Source organism: Amblyomma maculatum, chromosome 1 (genome assembly GCF_055883805.1).
Source record: "Amblyomma maculatum isolate TAMU_Amacu chromosome 1, ASM5588380v1, whole genome shotgun sequence".
In the NCBI taxonomy this organism is placed as follows: domain Eukaryota; kingdom Metazoa; phylum Arthropoda; class Arachnida; order Ixodida; family Ixodidae; genus Amblyomma; species Amblyomma maculatum.
Genome location: NC_139344.1, coordinates 86220519 through 86231146, shown reverse-complemented (window position 1 = coordinate 86231146; position 10628 = coordinate 86220519). Strand labels below are relative to the sequence as shown.

General features: G+C 44.9%; 1 pseudogene; it reads right to left on the bottom strand.

Annotated features, from left to right (window-relative positions):
• Window positions 1–441: 441 nt before the first annotated feature.
• On the bottom strand, window positions 442–1469 carry LOC146203077 (uncharacterized; annotated as a pseudogene).
• Window positions 1470–10628: the final 9159 nt, after the last annotated feature.

The window sequence follows — 10628 nt, the reverse complement described above, 5'->3', positions numbered from 1 at the left end:
ACAAATGTATGATAAAAAGATGTTTGAAATACTGAAGATAATAAGTGGTTGTTACACTAAACAGCACTGTATTCTTTTTCATTGCAGTCCACCAAAAAATGGCTTTCATGCTTAGACAACAAGTTCATTGAGGAAAGGACATACCCAAAAAATGTGAGAACTGGATCTAGGCTTCCCCAGCTTGCTTCAAGCTCGGTCTTGTAGAGGCGGAGGCCATTGAGGACAGTGTCGCCAAACAGCTGAAAGGCATAGTTGACCCTCATTTTTTCAAAATTATTCGGGTTGACGTGGCAGCATCTGATCCCGGGCATAACTTGAAGTGTAACATTAGATCCATCGAGTTTCAGGGCTTCTCGCACAGGCCGTAGTGACATCTGTAATACACATAAAAGATATATTTTTTTATGAGAAATTGCACATGACTACACATATGGCTCAATGCTACTTGCTCCGAGTCCTTAGGAAAAGAACAAAATGGAATGCTGCTATTACCTCGCCTGATGGGGTGTTGAAGCTCGACTTCAGGAGTCCATTCCTAAGGCATTTTACCAGATGAGGGAAATCGGATACAAAATGGAGTGAGCGGCTGGGAACCACTGGATGTTGCACCTTGTTCCTAGTGAAAGTTGGAGTTGTCCGAATACCCATGAGCGCCCACATCCTCCTGTTCCATGCAGCGCCATCGCTGGTAATAAAATCAACAAATAAGCCTGCTTGCTCAGCAAGGATTACAGCCTCTGTCATGATTTTTGCTAGCAGGTTTCCTTTCACATTGCTGTGTGTAGCAAACACAGCAATAATTTGTGTCCAATTGCCAACAAAAGGCACAAAGACAATTACCATCCCGTGGTCACACACTGCATGTTTGTCAGTGCCTGGGGTGAAAGCGCCCAAATCAACGAACCCATCAATGTGGCCACCAGGTATCACAGAAAGGTTCTCTGAAAGTTTCATTTCGTCGACCAGGAGTCCTCCGTGTTTCTTGAAGACATCCATTGAGCTCGTCTTCTCCTTTAGCACATCGAAAACCTTTCTGCTGAATCCGAATCATGACCTGTATTCCCTAGTGTAATTGCGTAGGGTGACTTTTGACGGTAGAACAAGGATCTGCTGCTTGCGCATATGTTCATACAGCTTTGGTCCTTTCATTTTCGTAATGATGCATTCAAGCATCCACTCCTTTGAGTAAACCATACCTTTCATGCTCTTACGCTTGGCTGCTGCAAAAATGTGATGGGCTGCTTGCTTTTGCTTAGGTGGCAGGCTTTCTATTTTTGTTTTGAAAACTTCTTCAGTAATGCGACTGTTCTGGTCCTGCATTCTGAGAATATGCTGCTGCAGCGTGCACAGGCGTGAGAGAAGGCGCTTTGTTTTTTGCCGGGAAAACTTCAGCGAATTTCGAAGGTTTCTTTTCACTGGTTTCTGCATTTTTACTCGGAATCTTCTTGCCTGGAGCCCTTTCCGGAGGTAGCGACGTGCCAGACAGGCAGTACCTGTAATTTAAAAGCATATGATGTGAAAAATGCTACATACAAAATCTTAGCTCTATGTCCTCTTTGCTACAATATAGTTTCTGTAAATGAGTGGTAATACAGGCCTTTGGAGGCGTAATTAACAGTTGCATCAGTTAAAAGAGATTAAAACCAAAAATATGATCACTATTACTCAAACAGCATAAAATGCATAATTTAGGGATGATAAGCTGCGATTATGTACTACATTATTTTTACAATGATCTTCCTTGCCGATTAAAAGTACTTTCATTGCAACCTATCCTATCTCGACAACGAAATATAGCTGCTTACCTTTGTCAGTAACAGTCCCTGTACAGGACTTGCTGAACACACTATCTTGTACGAGGAGCACAGAAGCCTTCAGCCGGTCTGTAAGAGGTTCAGCGTAGTCGCTGGTGTACTGCTGTCGGTCCATCGCTCCTTTGCAAACAATAGCAGTGGCTGTTTGATGAAGAAGTTTTCGAGCGTCTACCATGGTCTTAACTTCAACTTCTTTCGCTTCTTTGACATGAAAATAAGGGCGAGCGAAGCAAGTTTCCTGTCGTCTGCAGTAAACACCAGCAGCTTCTCGTGCGCGACAAGAAATGGATCTCTGGTCACGGTAGTTGTAGCGTACCCAACTCCATCAAAATCGGGCACATTAAGTTTTGTCCACGTGCTCGGAAGGCTGAGTTTGTCAGCGATGTTCTGCAATGAAGCAGGCTCATTGGGCTCGTTCAAATTTGGGCTCACGCCCTCGTCTTGCACATTTGTGTCGTGCTGACCGGAATCGTGAAAGTCACGCCGCAACAAGCGCACTTTCTTGGCCGGTGTCACAGCACATGCAACTGGACGCTTTCTCTCTCGTCGTTTTTGCTGAACTTGCTTGGAAAGGTAGGCCGGCAAGTCGGGCAGCAAGGTTGGGACCGCATCAGCGGTCAGTGCAGGTTTGCCACGAGGGATCCTCACTTCTTTGCCGTTGATTTTGTGCACATAATGCCGCACGATGAACGACGCTTCGAAATGCCTTTCGCACACAGCCGACGTTTCTGAGAGTGGCTTGTCACTGCGGTGCAAATTCCTCTCCCACTGCTGTCGTTGGGCTTCGTCTTTCGGAGCTTTAAACAACGACAACGTCCGTCCGTTCAACTCACGAAATCCTGGCGCGTAGCAATGCGTGTCCGCTCTTTTGGCTTTCTTCTCCATGGCTGCAGGCGAACCACTCACTGTTTGTGCGTACGACGCAATGCAAGAAAGTATAAGATGTCGGAAACGCTGTAAAAAAAGCAGACACAGCGTACGTGCACAACCTAACTAACAGCAACCTACACGTGCTACCGTGCTACTGCGGCGCCGATCTCCTCGGTTTCTAGACGCCACCGCCACGCGCGGCGGTTAACAGAAATGGCAACAGCCCTCCCGTAGGCCGCGCCGCGCGCTCTTTCCACTACCCAAAGTATTCTAGTACACTGTACAATGGCCGCCGTTCGGCACCAAGATGTTTCTCTGATTTGTTGTCAGAAATGTCACGTGTTTAAAGTTTGCGGTGCGAAATTGTGGTCTGTCAAAATGGCTCTTTTGTGGTGACGTAAAAAGGACATGAGCAGGAAAAGGGATTTTTAGCAGCGCTATTCACGATGCATGGAGGGTATATATAAGTAACTGTGGCGGGAAAACAGAGGTATATATGATAGGAAGGGAAGCACTTACGCTTGTATTACGAATGGGCTGAAATGAACCGCCCACTGTCAAGAGCATACTCCTGAAATCTGATTGGCTGACGTTGTGTGGCGGGAAATACGTCATGCACAATAAACATTACATGATGTTAGCTCACCGCCGCTTGGTAGACAGTTTGGTGGGTGGTGAAGTAAGCTGAGACTTCTTGTTTTAATTGCAGAAAGCACTGAAACGACATCATAAGGGTACTTTTCAGCTGCGCAATCTTCTAGATGATTAATAATGAAGACGTAAAGTTACAGCCGCATGAGGGTCGTAGCTACCCTCCGGTTGCAAATGCTCTGCTCTCATAGAGAAACCATCGATCCGCGCCGTCATTGCCAAGCGCAGCAATGCGGCCCGCTAACTAAAGCGGTTGATCTGCGCGAGACGAGGCATTTCAGACAGCAACAGAAGGGGAAGTTGGGCGAGTTGTAGGTTGTTCATGATGGTTTGGTGAGCGCTCTTTAACGCAGAGACCAAGAGAAGAAAAGAAGGAAAACAAAGGCGCTAGTCTCGTATTTTCTTCTCTTTGTCTCTGTGTTAAACAGCGCTCACCAAACCATCATGAATTTCAGAGATCACCGCGATGCTTTCTAATTATCTGTCTGGTCGGTTCGTGAGTACAACCTGAGGGGTAATATGATTCGATGGCTGTGCAGAAACTTTGTGCGACAGGCAGTGAGGTATCACCAAAGACTGCGTTAAACGTTCACCGTAAACACTGCCTTTTTTGCCTTGCACTATGCACTCACTGCAATGTCAATCAATTGAACAGCCTTTCCGCGATGGGAAAAGCAAGCAAAAATACTCACAACTACTATTTTAATAAAGGAATGTATGTGTCACGTACATGGCACATGTTTGCTTGCCACATGTGATGTGGTTCTTATGTAAACTTTTCGTTTAATATGCATGCGGGCTCACCGTTTGCTTATTTTTTATAAACCAATAAGTACTGCAGAGCACGTTATGGCGGTACGCTCCAATCATATGATTTTGTTGAGTGACATTTGTGTTGATTGCTCTTTTTTAATACAGCCGGAAAATAATCTCCCTTTATTGATTAGCATTTTACCGTTTCGACAGTAAGGAATACGCGAATACGCGAATACGCGCGGCGCCGCCCTAGCTTGATACCACGATTTTCTCAGCCACCTTCCGCTTTCTTTCCTTATTCCCCATTTATTCCCCATTGCACATGTACGGTAGCCTGGGCATCGCCTAATTAACCTTCCTGCTATTCTATTCTTCTGTTTCTGTCTCTTTCTTGGACATCGTTTGCGTTTCGCAAGAGCCTTTCGCATGCCAGCGCATGAAAATTTAACCGACTAGGGGTAAGGGCCAGTGTGTGCCTTCCACTTTGTGTGTGTGTGTGTGTGGGGGGGGGGGGGGGGGCGTACGTGGGTGTGCTCTACCCCCCCCCCCCCCCCATTCTCTCTCTCTCTCCATCTCCCTCTTTCTGCACTGCTTTCCGCGCTCTACACAACTCAAGCCGACACAAGATATTAGAAACGTAGACTTGGTGACTTGACGGTAGTTGGTCATGACGCGGCTTTTCGAAAAAGGTGGGTAGCACAGCCAGTATCTAACAGTAATTGATGCTGTGAGACTGCGAGCGTTGTCCTCAGTCATGGACAATGCCGGCTGCGCCGGCGCCTCTTCGTCAGTGCTGGAGCTACTTTGGAAATCTGTCGATTACTTCTGTTTGCGACGAGGTCCTTAAACGTTTTAGTTCCTGCATTTAAAAACCGCTGATAAGTGAACGTGAGCGGTTATCGGCGTTTGCGGGGATCAATGCTACTTTTCGAGCCCATTCTGCGCCAACCCACTGCGCATATTCCGTTGCCTTTCTTGCTCTTCAGCTAAACCTCGCCCAGCCTCTCCGTGCATAGCTGCTGTCGAATGTCCGACCGCAAGTATGTCATGACACACTGATACCGCAACGCCACAACATACTTCACTCGCCCTCACTGAAAGCCGAGGCTTCCGAATCACGGAATGCCCCGCAGAGTATCGGTTCCTACAGGAGCACCGTCATTTTTCATACTTGGCGCCAATATATAGTAGCAGACGACAGCGCGCTTTTTTATACCACTTTATTTCTCTTTTTCCTCAGAATGCGTAACACGATTGATTGTGTGCTTACGCAAACTGGCACCGTCCTACAGGTCACGCCACGCGTACGTCACAATTTGAACGAAATGGCGAATTGTTGAAAATAGGGCGCCAGGAAAGCTGGGAATGGACCCGTGTGCTACGAGGCACATCGTTGTCAAACAATTTGGATTGTTTCCGACAAAATTTAATGCGTTTTGGACGCTTTGTATTTTGTACCAAACTCATGGCTTCTAACATGGCTGTCTCCACGTTATGGCGTTAAACTCGATATGACGACTTCAGCATTAGCCTTTTCTTTAATTATTGGCGCACAGCTATCCCTCTTCTGGGGCCACCATGTGGCCGAATCATATCTTTGCACGTGGCCGAGCGTCTTCTTCATGTCGCTCGAACTTCCCCTCATTAAAAGACCAGCTGCGTTTTACTGCTGCTTCCCACGTTTGCTGGTGACGATACTTCAGTATTTTACTTACACTAGCATAGCAGCTACTTAAACCTGAATACATACAATAATATTTATTTAGGCCTCCGTATGCATTTTACTGGCGCCACTGGTTTCTGCCCACTTATATTTTCCAGAAAAAAAAAAGAAAAAAAAATTGAAAATATTTGCTCGTCTCACCACCGTAAAACTAAAACCGCCAAGATTAACAATCGGCTACAGGAATTTTCTTCCGCTAGAAAAATTCAATTCACTTCAATTTCAATAAATTCAAAACGATCGAACCTGACGCCATTGGTTGAGCGTGAGAGGACATAAGACGTCAAAATGAAATGTTTTGTTAGTACGAGTGTGCGAATATTTGACATTTTGAATAAGAATCAGATATGCTTGTTCTTCGATTGGTATTCGAGAAACTGATATTCGGAATATTTGAATATTCTAAAATTACCAAATACACTGAGAAGTTTCGTATTCCTCGCAGTTTCACCGCGCTGCAAGCTTCAACGAAGTGCTTCACTGCAGTGCTTTACCGCAAAATTTGTGCAGTGAAGCACCCTCAAAAAGCGACGAGGCCGTATTGTGAAAAGGGACACTCCCTTTTGTGATGAGGGCCTTCCCAAGAGTGTGCGCCAAGAGAAGCACTTGACGAAGCTAGAAAAAAGTGTCGTTCTCACCTTGGTTTTGTCTCAAATACAGACAACCATAGTGCAGGTGTCCATAAGATAAAATTACTGTGATGCAAATAGTTTCCGGCAGTCTTTTCAGGCCCTTTCAATAATTCGAGCTTCTGGTTAATTCTGACATTTTTTTTTCTGGACCCTTGAAGACCCAATTAGCGAGAGTTTACTGTATTCAGCATCGATACGACAGCTCCCCTGAGTTCTATGTAGGTCCTTCCTGTGCAAAAAATACTGTATTAAAATAATGCTGGATTTTTCATTAAGGTATCCACTAGTGTGCTATTCAAACTTAATTTCGTTTGTAAATATCACACGAATTTTGAAATAAACAAGGGGAACAATGTTTGCTATTTCTTAACTTTATATTTTTACACCGATATTCGATATTCGATTCTATGTTCGAGCACATTTTTTTATCATACTCGTATTCGATTCGTATTCAAAAATTGCAGTATTCGCACACCCCTAGTCGTACATCCCCCAACCAGAGTTTCCTTTACTCAACAGTAACAACTCGAAAGAAACCGTTGCAACTACAAACAGAGCGGGCGCTTAGCTTAGTACAGCAAACGTCCGCTCTGGATTCGCCGCTTCTACGGCGGCTTCTCTTTCAGGCAGCACTCAAAAATAGATGAAGTAAACTTGCGTTGCAAAGACAATGCTCCCAAGCCGAGGCCGTACGCAAATAAACTTTTTTTCTAGCACTCCTTTTTTTAACAGAACAGACCAAAACGGAGCTTCGAGCGGGAAGATGAAAGCTTCGAAATGAGCCATAAGGCACGCACAAGCCTCTCCCGTCTTTTCCGCTTCGCAAAACAACACTGTATCGACAAACCCGATATGTTACCGACTGCTGCTTCTCCGGGAACAGACAAATTCGCGAATACGAATTAATGAACGCCGTAACAGCAAACAACACGCAGTGGTCGCGGCGAACTCGGATGGATCACTGCAACACCCTTTGGTATGAAAGCCAGGGCGTGAACGTAACTCTTCGGTTACAACAGAATACAACGGGCACACCGGATACGTTTCGCACGAAGAAAGTCGTCATAAAACCTGCCGCTAAAAACAGCGCAACTCCTAGGGAGAACTGAAAAATACGGATGGCATTAGCGGCACAACGCTGAATATAGTTCCCTATTAGCCCCGAGAACGAACAATGGTGCCACTGCGATCGCCGCAATGTGACGTCACGGCAAGGACTCCGGCAGCCGGGCTGCTACCAGCCTCCCGGTCGATGCCGGCTCCTTTCGTTAGTTTTCGCTCGCGAATACGTAATCATGGTGACTTATTAATCAGTGCCACAGCGCAAATCGCGGAAAGAAGCCGGTTTAAGCTTCCACTTCAACACAAACTCGTCCAAAGTGAAGAAAGTTTGGACGATAAAGTTAAGAATGGGGAAGCAGCCGTCGGCATCGTCAGTTGTGTGCAGCAAACACTTCAAAGAGGAAGACTGTGTACCCGGTGTACAAGATACTAGGTGAGGTGTGTAGCGACGTTTTTACGTGCTGTTTGTCAACTATTATTTTTTTTGTAATTATCAGGATACAAGTACAGAAAGCTATTGCCACAAACTGTTTCATTCGTCAACCTTCCCGTGCGTCCTAGCTATGCAAGGCGATCGCTTCCGGGATCGACGAAGTGGCGGCGTATGTAAATTAGACATGGCTCTAACCTTCGTCTCCTCGATCTTTTTGTCAGTGAGTGCCCAGGCATTTATTTAGAGCGGACTAATTGTCTCAAACTGGTTCTGGCAGTCGCGGAATGTCCAAGCTGGATCAACTGGGACTGTGCTTGAAATTTTGTTCAAAATGTGTCTCACGGCAGGGGTGTTTCCGTGTTCATTATTACCGCGAAATATGATACAGTCCACACAACTGTGCTGGTGTTTTTGCTTGCTTGGATGCTGATATTTTCCAAGACATTGTCCTCAGATTTAATGCAACGCGTCCCTAAAAACAGCACTTCAGTAAAAGTTGTGATAGGGAATGTTTTTTTCCGTTCTCTGTAGAGCCCTTGCCTTAGCTACGTGGCAGACTTGTGTGCTATGCAACAAGCGGGGCTTTAAAGTGCCCGCGATGTGCAGCTGCTCTCTTATTTCCTGAGATAATGCCAAAACTTCGTTAAGACTTTGTTTCAGTGGTTATTATTTTTATTTTTTTTTAGGTGGTAGCCTGAACCCCTCTATTCGATTCCAGGTGAAAGAGGCGTTCCTGCGTACCAGCTCTGCGCACACGCTGAGGCAGAGACAGAGAGAAAGAGAGAGACAAAAATGGACAATGCTGTACGACTATAAGAGTAGGTGGAAGTTATGGATTGCGACGGTCTATTGATACGCTATGCGGCCACTATTCCCATGTGATGATTCAGATTGACGTGATTGATTTTTTTCAGGTAATCGGGAAAAAAAAAAAAGCAAATTATATGTCCCGAATTGTGTTGAGTTTTGAACACGAAACTGAAATGCACGAGTATAGGCACAAAGCGTTATAAATTATCGGCTTTACTTCCTCACCCCTAGTGTTGATCAAAACAACCACCTTACCTTACACAATCTTATATCATGGGCAGTGACTACTAGTGAAGCGCTTGCTATAACATACAATTTAAGTAATGAAACCATATGTAACTCCTCAGGAATAACCTCTTAGGAATATTGTTTTAGGAATATTGTCTTAGGATTATTTTCTTATCTAGTCACGTCACCAAATGTACATGAAAATATTGCATTTAAACCCTACCACTCTAAGCCTCATGTTACCCTGAGAACAGAGAAGGACTGGCCTGTTTAAAATAAGACCTATTTTTCATCCTCTTCACATGGATTCAACGAGCTTTTTGTAGTATTTAACAAAACTAAAATGTGTTCAATCTATGGCGGAAATCTAATGATATCTCTGTACCTGTAAATAGTGTTTTAGATGACATAATTCTGCCGTTTTTTCCCTGAATGCTTCAGCAGTCCCGACACACAGCGCTGACCAACGTATAGAAAGTTCTCAAGGTATGTAATACAGTTTTATACACTGTCTGTTTCACCGGCAGCTGATTGTTGTTTTTTTTTTTTGTTTTTTTTTTTTTTAACAGAGCTTACACTTTTTTCCAGGAGTTACTGTAGAAGTTCAGAAGTTTTTTAAAGACCTGCAATCCAGGTCAGCACGAATGACATCTTCAAGCGAGAACAGCTAATAACTGTTTCAAAAATAATTGGTGAAAGTGGTTTCTTTGGTTCAATGAGGCAGCGACTTGTTTCGCACGCCTTGCCCTCATAGGAATTGATGCTTCTCAGTGGGACGCAGACTGGAAGGAAATCATTTGAATATTAACAATACCCCCAAGACATCCCATGCACGCACGGCTGCTGCGCAATACGCAGAGGCGAACGGAATGACTGAAATGCTTACGATACGGTAATAACTCATATTTCTGGCCATCAGCGATTGAAAGACAAAAAATGCACGCTGCTCTTGGCAAATCATGCGTAATTGTTTCTCAAAACGCTCGACAAGCAAGCTCATTCTAACAAAGTTTTAATCAGTAGCCTCTTTTTTTTTTTTTTTTTAATCCGTGCGCAAGTGTCACAGCGCGAAGTCCATAATGTTACCCTGTGCTAGGTTTGACTTCAGTAAAACAAGCTTTTGGGCGAGCTGGTAGCATACATTCGACATAGCCGCAGCGAAAAAAACACAATCACAGAAGGAACACACGTACACAAGGACCAACGCTGCAGCGTTGGTCCTTGTGTACGTGTCTTCCTTCTGTGATTGTGTTTTTTTCGCTGCGGCTATGTCGAATCTAGGTTTGACTGTCGGCTGCACTCAACTAGCTGGACTTCAGTGTAGTGGAATGACAAATATTGTTGAGCGCTGCGAGGTCCCCCTCAAAAGGATGGCCTCTACAATACGGCACAGTGCATCTAGAAAAAATGCCACTTCATAATTCGCGTCAATATCATACGTAGTCCTGCCGTCATTCAACGTCACAAATTTTAGTTGCCCCCTGGGTTTCAGGGGGCGCCGAAGTGCTCATGAGCCGCCATGTTTTGAACGTATCGGCGTCGATGGAGCCTTCGCTACTGGTGAACACCTGCCTTGTCTTAGCAACAAGGAGACCATCGTAAGCATAAGCGCGTGAAAACATTGACAACGGCTTGCCCTGCCATACATC